Here is a 13,292-nt window from a genome sequence, read left to right on the forward strand (position 1 = left end):
CTTGCTCAAACTCACATCTATCGAGTCAGTGATACCATCCAGCTATCTCATCCTCTGTCGTCCCCTTCTCCTCCTGCCCTCAATCTTTCCCAGCATCAGAGTTTTTTCTAATGAGTCAGTTCTTCGCATCAGGTGGCCAAAGTATTGGAGCTTCAGCTTCAGCATCAGTCCTTCCAATGAGTATTCAGGACTGATTTCCTTTAGGATAGACTGGTTGGATCTCCTTGCAGTCCAAGGGACTCTCAAGAGTCTTCTCCAACACCACAGTTCAAAAGCATCAATTCTTTAGCGTTCAGCTTTCTTTATAGTTCAACTCTCACATCCATACATGACTACTGCAAAGTCACTTGCCTAAATTTGATTTTAGAATTCTGACTTTTTTGGCTTTTCTCTTAACACTGAATAGCTGAAAATGGATCAGACAGATCCAGAGTTTTATCCATCCATCACATAGTCTCCATTCATGGAAGAATGACTGTCCAGTTGAAGAGAAAACTCTTTTTCTTTATCAAAAGAGGCTTGAGGGTGCTTAACTTCATTTTCACTTTTCCTCAGTTTTCTTCCTTTTGATTCTGCCTCCCAGTGGTTTCAGGGATACTGCATGTTTATCTTTATCAGTATCTTTAATATCATCAATGCTATGCTGCTTATGGATTCACTTGTATTTTTATTTATAAGTATCTGCTTATTAGAAGATGACTGGTTAATGATCTTGTTCATTTTAGCCCCAAGGTGAGGATGTTTGAAAAAGGTACCATCTTCAGATTTTGATCTAAGTTTCTCTGATCTGAATGTAGAAGTGTTACTGAAAGGCCCTGTTTTCAGGTGGGTTATTTTCCTGGTCTCTAAAAGAGAAGAGGACAAACTTGTATTCCTTTTTTTGTGATCTCCTTCCAGATAGGGTTGAGTTCATCACCAAGAGGGCTCCTAGGGCCTTGAGATTCAGATTCTTCTTGAACACAAAGTCCAGGTGTTTTAGCAGCAACTGTAGCTATATTATCAGGAGGATAACTGCTTTTTCCATGTGTTTTAGCCATTGGAGCTTGACTCTACTCACAAGTGTCCACCAATATAATTTCACTTTCATTAGGTTTATGTTATGGTTGAAGACTTTGGTACTTTTCTTAATTCATGTGCACACCCGAGTGCTCCAGTTTAGTTTGTGTATCCGACTTGGAGGTTTGTTTGTTTGTTTTGTGTATCAGATGTGGAGGTTTTCCTTTCTTCATAGCCAGTTAGCACTAGAAAATGAAAAGGTTGTTATTGGTGAATCTGGAATAACATCTTCTCAGATTCACAGTCAGTTGCTTGATGTGGTTAATCATTCTCAATTTTCTGCTGCAGCTGTTCAGAAAACTTTTTGTTTTCTTCCTGTATTCTTTTTATTCATACGCTCTGTGATGTTTAAGATTCTGCTGCCAAAGATTTTCAAACTTTGCTGTTTCTTCCTCATGTGTTCTTCAGTTAGTGCACAGCAATCACATAATCCTGCTCTTAATTGATCTAAAATTTTAATGGTTTCATGAATGACTTTCTGTTGCTCTCTCAGCTGTTGAGTTTTGGTGAAGAATTCTTGTAGTCTCTGTGCATATAAAATTCGTTCCTTTTTTAGTCTGGTTACCTTTTTCAGTACTTTTACTTGTAAACCTCGTATTTCTTTACCACAATACTCCTTTCAGTTCAGTGAAGTCCCTAAGTTGTGTTCAATTCTTTGCAACCTCATGGATTGCAGCATACCATATTTCCCTCCTCTACACTTCTCCTGGTTAATGTTTTCTGACCTGTTCTGCTACATTATGCAGGTCAGAAGTTTTCTTTAGCCAGTTTAAATACAGCTTGCAAGGCTGTGTCTAGATTCTCTAAAGCCCTGGCAGGCAAGCAGGCATGCTCAGAGACTGGAAAGAGACAGCCTTGTGCTTTTCTCTTCATTCCCTCACTAACCCACCAAAATGCCTGTGGCCACACCACCCCTTTCAGAGCAGCCCACACTCTGCAGGGGTAGGGGAGGGCCCGAGGGCCACAACCCCGCTCGCCTCTCCTGAGCCTTTTCAGTGTTGAATCTTAATTTAACTTTCCTTTTGGGGGAGAATTTCAAGCATTTTTTCATTGAAGTATAATTAATTTATGACGTGATAGTTTCTGGTCTACAGCAAGGTGATTCACTTATACGTGTGTGTGTGTGTGTGACGTGCTAAGTTGCTTCACTTGGGTCTGACGCTTTGTGGCTCTGTCCATGGAATTCTCCAGGCAAGAATACTGGAGTGGGTTGCCATGCCCTCCTCCACGGAATCTTCCTGACCCAGAGATCAAACCCGTGTCTCTTAAGTCTCCTGCATTGGCAGGCAGGTTCTTTACTGCTAGCACCACCTGGAAAGTGTGTGTGTGTGTGTGTGTGTCTGTGTGTGTGTGTGTGTGTGTGAGAGCGAGAGAGAGAGAGAGAGAGAATGTATGTGTGTGTATATGTGTGTGTGTACATATATATTCTTTTTCATATTCTTTTCCATTATGGTTTATTAGAGATATTGAATATAGTTCCCTGTGCTATTCAGTAGGACCTTGTTTAGACATTATATATATATGTGTGTGTGTGTGTATGTGTGTGTGTGTGTGTGTGTATATATATATATATATATATATATATAGAATAGTTTGTATCTGCTAATCCCAAATTCCTAATTTATCTGCCCTCTTCCCCTTTGGTGACATAAGTTTGTTTTCTGTCTGTGAGTCTCTTTCTGTTTTTTAGATAAGTTCATTTGTATCACTTTTTTTTAAGATTTCACATATAAGTGGTATCATATTTGTCTTTGACTTACCTGACTTGAGGAGGAAATGGCAACCCACTCCAGCATTCTTGCCTGGAAAATCCTATGGACAGAGGAACCTGGTGGGCTACAGTCCATGGGATTGCAGAGTCGGATACGACTGAGCGACTAACAGTACTTGACTTACTGTGATGATCTCTGAATCTATCGGTATTGCTGCAAATGGCATTATTTCATTCTTTTCTATGTCTGGGTAATATTCCATTGTGTGTGTGTGTGTGTGTCTGTGTGTGTGTGTGTGTTCAGTTGCTCAGTCATGACCAACTCTTTCTGATTCCATGAACTGTAGCCTGCCAGGCTCCTCTGTCCATGGAATTTTCCACTCAAGAATACTGGAATGGGTTGCCATTTCCTACTCCAGGGAATCTTCCTGATTGAACCTGAGTCTTTTGTGTCTCCTGCATTGGCAGGTGGATTCTTTACCACTGACCACACTGGGCAGCCCCACTTGTGTGTGTGTCTGTATATGTATGTATGTATGTATGTATACCACATGTTCTTTATCAGTTCATCTGTTGATGGACATTTCGATTACTTTTACGTCCTGACTGTTGTAAATAGCGCTGCAGTGAACACTGCACGGTCTGTAACTTTTCAAATTATATATTCTCTGAATGTATGCCCAGGAGTGAGATTTTTGATAATACGATGACTAGCTTTAGTTTTTTTTAAGGAGCCTTCATACTATGCTCCATAGTGACTGCACAAGCAATGTAGAAGGGTTCCCTTTTCTCCACATCCTCTCTAGCATTTATTATCTGTAGACTTTTTCATGGTGGTTGTGCTGACCAGTGTGAGTTGATACTGCAATGTAGTTTTGATTTGCTATTCTCTAATAATTAGCAGTGTTGAGCATATTCTCATGTGCCTATTAGCCATCTATATATTTTCTTTGGAGAAATGTCTGTGTCATCTGTCTTTTTTTGACTGGGTTGTTATTTTGTTGTTCAGTTGTATGGGCTGTCTGTGCATTTTAGAAATTAAGCCCTTGGCAGATGCATTGTTTGCAAATACTTTCTGCCAGCCTGTAGGTTGTCTTTTCATTTTGTTCATGATTTCCTTTGCTGTGCATCAAGGATATTGCTAACTCCTGCATAGGCTGTGACTGGAACAGTGAAAAGAAGAGTGATGTAAAAAAATTAAAAATGTCGCTTGGCTGTAGAGCGTCAGGAGTTGGAGCTTAGCAAAAATTTTGTTTTACTACTTGGGGAATTGTAGTTTATAGCAGTTTTTAGTAACTTAATTCAGAATGCTACATCTTAGTGTTATTCTTCAGTCACTAAGTTGGCTCTCTGTGACTCCATGGAGGGCAGCATGCCAGGCATCCCTCTCCTTTTCTATCTCCCGGAGTTTGTGCAAACTTACATCCACTGAATTGGTGATGCTGTCTAACAGTCTCATTCTCTGCCACCCTTTCTCCTTTTGGCTTCAGTCTTTCCTAGGTGGCCAAAGTATTGGAACTTCAGCTTTAGAAATAGTCCTTTCAATGAATATTCAGGGTTGCTCTTCCTTAGGATTGACTGGTTTGGTCTCTGTACATTCCAAGGGACTCTCAAGAATCTCCTCCAGCACCACAATTCAAAAGCATCAATTCTTTGACACTCAGCCTTCTTTATGATCCAACTCTTAAATCTGTACATGACTGTTAGAAAAGACATAGCTTTGACTATATGGACCTATATCAGCAAAGTGATGTCTCTGCTTATTAATATGCTGTGTAGTTTTATGATAGCTTTCCTTCCAAGGAGAAAGCATCTTTTAATTTCATGGTTGCAATCACTATCTGCAGTATTTTCTTGGATCCCATGAAAATAAAATCTGTCACTGCTTCCACTTTTTTCCCTTCTGTTTTTCATGAAATGACAGGACCAGATGGCATGATCTTAATTTTTCAAAAGTTGAGTTGAAGCCAACTTTTTCACTTTCTTCTTTCACCCTCATCAAGAGGCTCTTTATTTCCTGTTTACTTCTGCCATTAGAGTGGTATCTTTTGCATATCTGATGTTGTTTATACTTCTCCTTGCAGTCTTTATTCCAGCTTGTGATTCATTCTTCCTGGCATTTTGCATGATATACTCTGCAAATGAGTTAAGTAAGCAGGGTGAAAATAGACAGCTTTGTCATACTCCTTTCCCAATTTTGAACTAGTCAGGTAAAATTCAGAATGTTACATTTTAGTGTTACAGATTTACTAATGAAATATCAGGGGCTTATTCTAAGATAAGAGAAAAATAAATGGGCAAGAATCTGTCAAAACCTTTCAGTTGCTGTGAGGCTTTTTTAAAATTTTTAAGTTAAAAAGAGCAGATTGAAATTATATTGATCACTGCATACTCAGCATCCAATTTGCCAGGACAAAAAAGACAAAGTAATAAAGTAATGAAGGACAGAAAAATTTTTCTAGCTGTTAGGCTTTTGGGAGATTTTTTAACAATTAGACGTCAGATTTAGTTGTGTATATAGTCCTGCTAAGAAAGACACTTTTATAATACATTCCTTGAATGATTCCTTGTGTTTTAAAGAAAACCATTTGTTGTTGCCCAACTTTTGATTTCCATTTTATGGGAGTTTTTGGAAGTGTTCCGGAAAATTATGATTCTCAGAGGAAAGTATGGTCTCTGAGATGTTTCTTATGTATTTTATTTGTTATATATGATATGAAGTGGGCTTTCCTGGTGGCTTAGCTGGTAAAGAATCAGCCTGCAGTGTGGGAGACCTGGGTTAGAAAGATCCCCTGGAGAAGGAAATGGCTACCCACTCCAATATTTAGGCCTGGAGAATTCCATGGACTGTATAGTCCATGGTTTTGCAAAGAGTTGGAAACAACCGAGCGACTTTTACTTCACTTCACTTCATGGTATAAAGGTAAGAACACAAACTAGGTGTTGGGGTCTTTTTGTTTGTCAATGTAGGTAATTTTTAAGTATAATTGATTTATGGTATTACCTTAGTGTCAGGGGTATAACATAATGATTCAGGATTTTTATATATCACAGAGTGGTCTCCACAGTAAATCTAGTTACCATCTGTCAAAAGTTATGGCTATATTATTGGCTATATTCCCTATGCTATACATCGTGTCCCTGTGACGTATATTATATAGCTGGACATTTGTACTTATTAGTCCCCTTTATCTTTTTTGCCTACCCCCTCCCCCACCACAGGATTTAGAATGTCAGCCCTAACTTCGCTAGCATTGGTTATATGATCTTGAAATCCTCTTAACTTCTACAGATACATGTGTATGAGGTGTTATTTCTCCAGGTGATTTTGACGTTTTGATCCTTTCTGGTTCTATATTTAATAATAATTCCAGTGTTTTAAAATCATTATTATGTTTTGCATCAGTTCAGTTCTGTTGCTCAGTTGTGTCTGACTCTTTGCAACCCCATGGACTGCAGCATGCCAGGCCTCCCTGTCCATCGAAAACTCATGGAGCTTACTGAAACTCATGACCATTGAGTTAGTGATGCCATCCAACAATCTCATCCTCTGTTGTGAATCTCATCCCCTTCTCCTCCCGCCTTCAATCTTTCCAGCATCAGTGTCTTTTCACATGGGTCAGTTCTTCTCATCAGGTGGCCAGAATACTGCAGTTTCAGCTTCAGTATCAGTTCGTCCAATGAATATTCAGGACTGATTTCCTTTAGGATGAACTGGTTGGATCTCCTTGCAATCTAAGGGACGCTCAAGAGTCTTCTCCAACATCACAGTTCAAAAGCATCAATTCTTCGGCACCCAGCTTTCTTTATAGTCCAGCTCTCACATCCATACATGACTATTGGAAAACCCATAGCTTTGACTATATGGACTTTTGTCGGCAAAATAATGTCCCTGCTTTTTAATATACTGTCTAGGTTGATCATAGCTTTTCTTCCAGGAGCAAGCATCTTTTAATCTCATGACTGCAGTCACCATCTGCAGTGATTTTGGAGTCCCCAAAAATAAAGTCTGTCACTGTTTCCACTGTTTCCCCATCTATTTCCCATGACGTGATGGGACCAGATGCCATGATCTTAGTTTTCTGAATGTGATCTTCGACCCAACTTTTCCACTCTCCTCTTTCACTTTCATTGAGAAGCTCTTTAGTTCTTCACTTTCTACCATAAGGGTGGTGTCATCTTCTTATCTGAGGTTATTCATATTTCTCCTGGCAATCTTGATTCCAGTTTGTGCTTCATCCAGCCTGGGATTGTGTATCATGTACTCTGTGTATAAGTTAAATAAGCAGGGTGACAATGTACAACCTTGACATACTCCTTTCCCAATTTGGAACCAGTCTGCTGTTCCATGTCCAGTTCTAACTGTTGCTTCTTGACCTGCATACAGATTTCTCAAGAGGTGTATCAGGTGGTCTGGTATTCTCATCTCTTTCAGAATTTTCCACAGTTTGTTGTGATCCGCACAGTCAAAGGCTTTGGCATAGTCAATAAAGCAGAAGTAGATGTTTTTTCTGGAATACTTTCGCTTTTTTGATGATCCAGCAGTTGTTGGCAATTTGATCTCTGGTTCCTCTGCCTTTTCTAAACACAGCTTGAACATCAGGGAGTTCACGGTTCACGTATTGCTGAAGCCTGGCTTGGAGAATTTTGAGCATTACTTTACTAGCGTGTGAGAAGAGTGCAGTTGTGTGGTAGTTGGGCTTCCCTGGTGGCTCAGACGGTAAAGCCTCTGCCTACAATGTGGGAGACCTGGGTTTGATCCCTGGGTCGGGAATTTCCCCTGGAGAAGGAAATGGAAACCCACTCTGGTACTCTTACCTGGAAAATCCCATGGATGGAGGAGCCTGGTAGGCTACAGTCCATGGGGTTGCAAAGAGTCAGACACAACTGAGCGACTTCACTTTTGAGCATTCTTTGGCATTGCCTTTCTTTGGGATTAGAATGAAAACTGACTTTTCCCATCCTGTGGCCACTGCTGGGTTTTCCAGATTTGCTGGTATATTGAGTGAAGCACTTTCACAGCATCATCTTTTAGGATTTGAAATAGTTCACCTGGGGAATTCCATCACCTCCACCTGCTTTGTTCGTAGGGATGCTTCCTAAGGCCTCCTTGACTTCGCATTCCAGGATGTCTGGCTCTAGGTGAGTGATCACACCATTGTGATTTATCTGGGCCATGAAGATCTTTTTGTATTGTTCTTCTGTGTATACTTGCCACCTCTTCTTAATATCTTCTGCTCTGTTAGGTCAATACTGTTTCTGTCCTTTATTGAGCCCATATTTGCATGAAATGTTCCCTTGGTATCTCTAATTTTCTTGAAGAGATCTCTAGTCTTTCCCATTCTGTTGTTTTCCTCTATTTTTTTTGCACTGATCACTGAGCAAGACTTTCTTATCTCTCTTTGCTATTCTTTGAAACTCTGCATTCAAATGGGTATATCTTTCCTTTTCTCCTTTGCCTTTCACTTCTCTTCTTTTCTTAGCTATTGGTAAGCCTTCCTCAAACAACCATTTTTCCTTTTTGCTTTTCTTTTTCTTGGGGACCGTCTTGATCACTGCCTCCTATACAATGTCTTGAACATCTGTCCATAGTTCTTCAGGCGCTCTGTCAAATCTAATCCCTTGAATCTATTTGACACTTCTGCTTTATAATCATAAAGGATTTGAATTAGGTCATACCTGAATTATCTTGTGGTTTTCCCTACTTTTTTCAATTTTAGTCTGAATTTGGCAATAAGGAGTTCTTGATCTGAGCTACAGTCAGCTGCTGGTCTTGTTTTTGTTGACTGTATAGATCTCCTATTTTTACTGCAAAGAATGTCATCAGTCTGATTTCTGTATTGACCATCTAGTGATGTCCACGTGTAGAGTCTTCTCTTGTGTTGTTGGAAGACGTGTTTGCTATGACCAGTGCATTCTCTTGGCAAAACTCTGTTAGCCTTTGACCTGTTTCATTTTGTACTCCAAGGCCAAATTTGCCTGTTACTCCAGGTATCTTTTTACTTCATACTTTTGCATTCCAGTTCCCTATAAGGAAAAGGATATCTTTTTGGTTGTTAGTTCTAGAAGGTCTTGTAGGTCTTATAGAACTGTTCACCTTCAGCTTCTTCAGCATTACTGTTCGGTTCATAGACTTGTATTACTGTAATATTGAATGATTTGCCTTGGAAAAATGAACAGAGATTATTCTGTTGTTTTTGAGACTGCATCCAAGTACTGCATTTCAGACTCTTTTGTTGACTATGATGGCTACTCCATTTCTTCTAAGGTATTCTTGCCCACGGTAGTAGATATAATGGTCATCTGAGTTAAATTCACCCATTCTGATCCATTTTAGTTCACTGATTCCTAAAATGTTGTAGTTTACTCTTGCCGTCTCCTGTTTGACCACTTTGAATTTACCTTGATTCATGGACCTAACATTCCAGGTTCCTATGCAGTATTGCTCTTTACAGCATTGACCTTTTACTTCCATCACCAGTCACATCCACAATGGGGTGTTGTTTTTGCTTTGGCTCCATCTCTTCATTCTTTCTGAAGTTTTTTTTCCACTGATCTCCAGAAGCTTATTGGGCACCAACTGACCTGGGGAGTTCATCTTTCAGTGTCTTATCTTTTTGCCTTTTCATGTTGTTCATGGGGTCTTCAAGGCAAGAATACTGAAGTGGTTTGCCATTCCCTTCTCCAGTGGACCACATTTTGTCAGAAGTCTCCACCATGACCTGTCCATCTTGGGTGGCCCTACATGGCATGGTTTATAGTTTCATTGAGTTAGATAAGGCTGTAATCCATGTGATCAGTTTGGTTAATTTTCTGTGATTGTGGCTTTTGTTCTGTTTACCCTCTGATGGATAAGGATAAGAAGCTTATAGAAGCTTCCTGATGGGAGAGACTGACTAAGGGGGAAACTGGGTTTCGTTCTGATGGGCAGGGTCGTGCTCAGTAAAGCTTTAATACAGTTTTCTGTTGGTGACTAAGCTTGTGTTCCCTCCTTGTTGTTTGACCTGAGGCCAAACTATGGAGAGGTAATGAAGATAGTTAGGACCTCCTTTAAAAGGTCGCAGGCATGCAGTGCTGCACTGAGTGCCCCCCACCCTCCAGCAGGCCACCAGCAACCCATGCCTCTGCCAGAGACTCCTGGACACTCACGGGCAAGTCTGGGTCAGTCTCTTGTGGGGTCACTGCTCCTTTCTCCTGGATCATGGTGTGTACTAGGCTTTGTTTGTGTCCTCCAAGAGTCTGTTTCCCCAGTCCTGTGTAAGTTCTGGCAGCTCTATGGTAGGGTTAATGGTGACCTCCTCCTAGAGGGCTTATGCCATACCCAGGTCTGCAGCAGGCCACTGCTGACCTGTACCTCCGTAGGAGACACTCAGACACAGTTGTGGCTTAGTCTCTGTGGGTTCTCTGGGTCTTGGTCCGCACAAGGTTTGTTTGAGCCCTCCAATAGTTTCTGGTGGGTATGGGGTTTGATTCTAAACGTGATTTTGCCCCTCTGACGGTCTTGCTGCCGCTTCTCCTTTGCCCCTGGACGTGGGATATCTTTTCTGGTGGGATCCAACATTCTCCTTTCTGGTGGTTCAGCAGCAAGTTGTAATTGTGGAGTTCTTGCATGAGAATATGAGCATGCGTCCTTCTACTCTGCCGTCTTCCTCTGCTTTTACTTACCACTATTTAATAGATGGTGTATTTTAAAGAATATCCAGTTTTAAATGATTGGACATCATACAAACACACTTTTTGAAATGTATACGTGTTGTAGGCTGGCCTTTGACCTTTCATTTGATACTTTATTCTTAGCTAACTTTCGCAAAGAGTCGCACGACTGAGCGACTGAACTGAACTGAACTGAACTGAACTTTGTAAACAGTAGAAGGCAGAGCTTGGAAACGTGATGTACATGTAGTTGTGAATATGATTTTACTGGATTTGGTGGTGATGTTTATTATTTCTTTCTTAGTTAAGATATATCCTATGCATGACTTGTGATTTACTAATGTTAGCCAATTAAAAAAATGGCAGACGTTAAAACCACGGATAACCAGTAGCAGTGAATTACCTTCTCTTGGGAGTATGGGAGGTTGACATCAGCACCTCTTAAATGTCTTAAAACGCTTGTCAAAAATGGCTTAACTAATCAGTTAGCGAGTCCAGTTTGAATTTAGTATATATCTTAGTTCTCTTATTGTAGCTGTTTGTGAAGGCTTTAAATCATAGAAATTCTCTTTCTCTAATTTAGAGAGTAGAAGTGTGTATGTTTTGGTGTGTAATATCATAGAGTATGTATGTATAAGACTGTAGATAGCTGCTTCCCCAAAAGAGAGTGTAGATATATCTTAACTAAGAGAGAAATAATAAACATCACCACCAAATCCAGTAAAATCATATTCACAACTACATGTATGTCACGTTTCCAAGCTCTGCCTTCTACTGTTTACAAAGTTAGCTAAGAATAAAGTACCAATAAAGTACTTAGTGTCATAGTTTTTACAGTAGTTTCGTCAATGCTGCCCCAAGTCTTTTAATTTAGTTTATTACCACCATTATTGCCTCCCTTACAGAGTCAGTCTCCCTTAACTTTAACTGAATGGATATGTGATCGAAATTAGCTTTCCTTTTTATACTGCTGAATTTTTAGTATGTAGCTTATAATATTTGTAAGTTCTCGAAGAATTTCACAAGTTGTAGGAGACGACAGAAATGTGATGTTGCCAATTTGGACACTCGTTAAAAATGACATCCATGCTGTCATTTCTCAAATCTAAAAAGAGAGACAAAAAGCACGTATCAGGCTGTATTTCTCGAAATTGCTTCCAGCTGCCTGCTTCCTAATATAGAAATGTTTATTAAAAGTGGCAGGTTAAAAATTGAATTCCTAAGGCAAATATGGCTAGCTCTAATTTTGCTAAAGAATTGGAAATACCTGAGAAATTGCCTCAATAGTGGCTTTGATGTGGAGTGAGGGGCATGGTTGGAACGAATAATACGTATTTCTTGGCTAGCAAAAAAAAAAAAAAAATAGTAAACAGCCTAGATAGTTTCATTGAACTAAAGACAAATTTACTAAGGTAGTGAATTAGAAATATGAATAATCTTTATATTTTATGCATTGCAACAGTATAAAAACTGCTAGAATGAACCATTTAAGATAGTAGATGACGTAGAAACAGTGATGGATTTGCCTGGACATGAAACTCAATTGAGGATGAGGCTTAAATTAGGGAAATAAGCAGAGTAAAATATGATTGAGGTGGAGAAAAGAAATTTAAATCTTACCTAGACTAGTTAGAGGAAATGAGATTTAAAGAAGTGTTAGACTGAAATGCTATGAATAAGCTTTTTAAAATCAGGGGAAAAATTGTGTTAATTCTGATGAGAAATTAATGACAAAAAGAAGATACATGTTGAGGGGAAAAAAAGAAAAAAAAAACACCACTGGTGTTTCAATGAGTCTTTGGTGGGGGAAATTTTGAACAGTAAGAGAAGAAATAGAGAGCAATGGCAACTATATTAGAGATAGATTTGAAAATTGTTTTTGTGAATGCATTCACTGGTTATGATGGCAGGTTAAGAAGCAGGTAATGGAATGTATTCTAAGTTAAATTGTAGATTCAGGAGTGGGAATCATGAAGGAGGAATCTAGCGACCAAAAATGTTTGTGAAGATTGGTTGTGCCTTTGTTGTTGTTCTTCAGTCATCAGTTGTGCCCAACTCTGTGATCTCAAGGACTGCAGCATGGCAGGATTGCCTGTGCTTCAGTATATCCTGGAGTTTGCACAAACTGATGTTCATTGAGTCGATATTGCCATCCAACCATCTCATCCTCTGTCACCCCCTTGCCTCCTGCCCTCAATCTTTCCCAGAATCAGTCTTTTCCAGTGAGTCAGCTCTTTGTATCAGATAGCCAATATATTGGAGCTTCAGGTTCAGCAACAGTCCTTCCAATGAACATTCGGGTTGATTTCCTTTAGTATTGACTAGTTTGATCTCTTTGCAATCTAAGGGGCTCTCAAGAGTCTTCTCCTACACTGTAGATCAAAAGCATCAATTCTTTGGTGCTCAGCCTTTTTTATGATCCACCTCTCCCATCTGTACATGACTACTGGAAAAACCATAGCTTTGACTATACAGACCTCGGCTGGAAAATGATATGTCTGCTTTTTAATACATTGTTTAGATTTGTCATAGCTTGTCTTCCAAGGCACAAGCATCTTTTCATTTCATGGCTGCAGTCACCGTCCGCAGTGATTTTGGAGCTCAAGAAAATAAAGTCTGTCACTGTTTCCATTTTTTTCCCCATCGATTTGCCATGAAGTGATGGGACCAGATGCCATGATCTTAGTTTTTTTGTGTTGAGTTTTAAGCTAGCTTTTTTACTATCCTTTATCACCTTCATCAAGAGTCTCTTTGGTTCCTCTTCACTTTCTGCCATTAGGGTGGTATCATCTGCGTATCTGAGGTTATAGATATTTCTCCTGGCAATCTTGATTCCAGCTTGTGCTTCATCCATCCAGGCATTTTGCATGAT

At 39.7% G+C, this 13,292-nt stretch overlaps 1 protein-coding gene and 1 pseudogene across 1 annotated transcript in view; one reads left to right on the forward strand and one right to left on the reverse strand.

The window, feature by feature from the left end:
• DDX10 (DEAD-box helicase 10) overlaps window positions 1-13,292 on the forward strand; it is a 319,725-nt gene that overhangs the window by 157,752 nt on the left and 148,681 nt on the right. The window lies entirely within an intron of this gene.
• Window positions 333-3,030, reverse strand: LOC138420943 (DNA endonuclease RBBP8-like; annotated as a pseudogene).

Source organism: Ovis canadensis, chromosome 15 (genome assembly GCF_042477335.2).
Source record: "Ovis canadensis isolate MfBH-ARS-UI-01 breed Bighorn chromosome 15, ARS-UI_OviCan_v2, whole genome shotgun sequence".
In the NCBI taxonomy this organism is placed as follows: domain Eukaryota; kingdom Metazoa; phylum Chordata; class Mammalia; order Artiodactyla; family Bovidae; genus Ovis; species Ovis canadensis.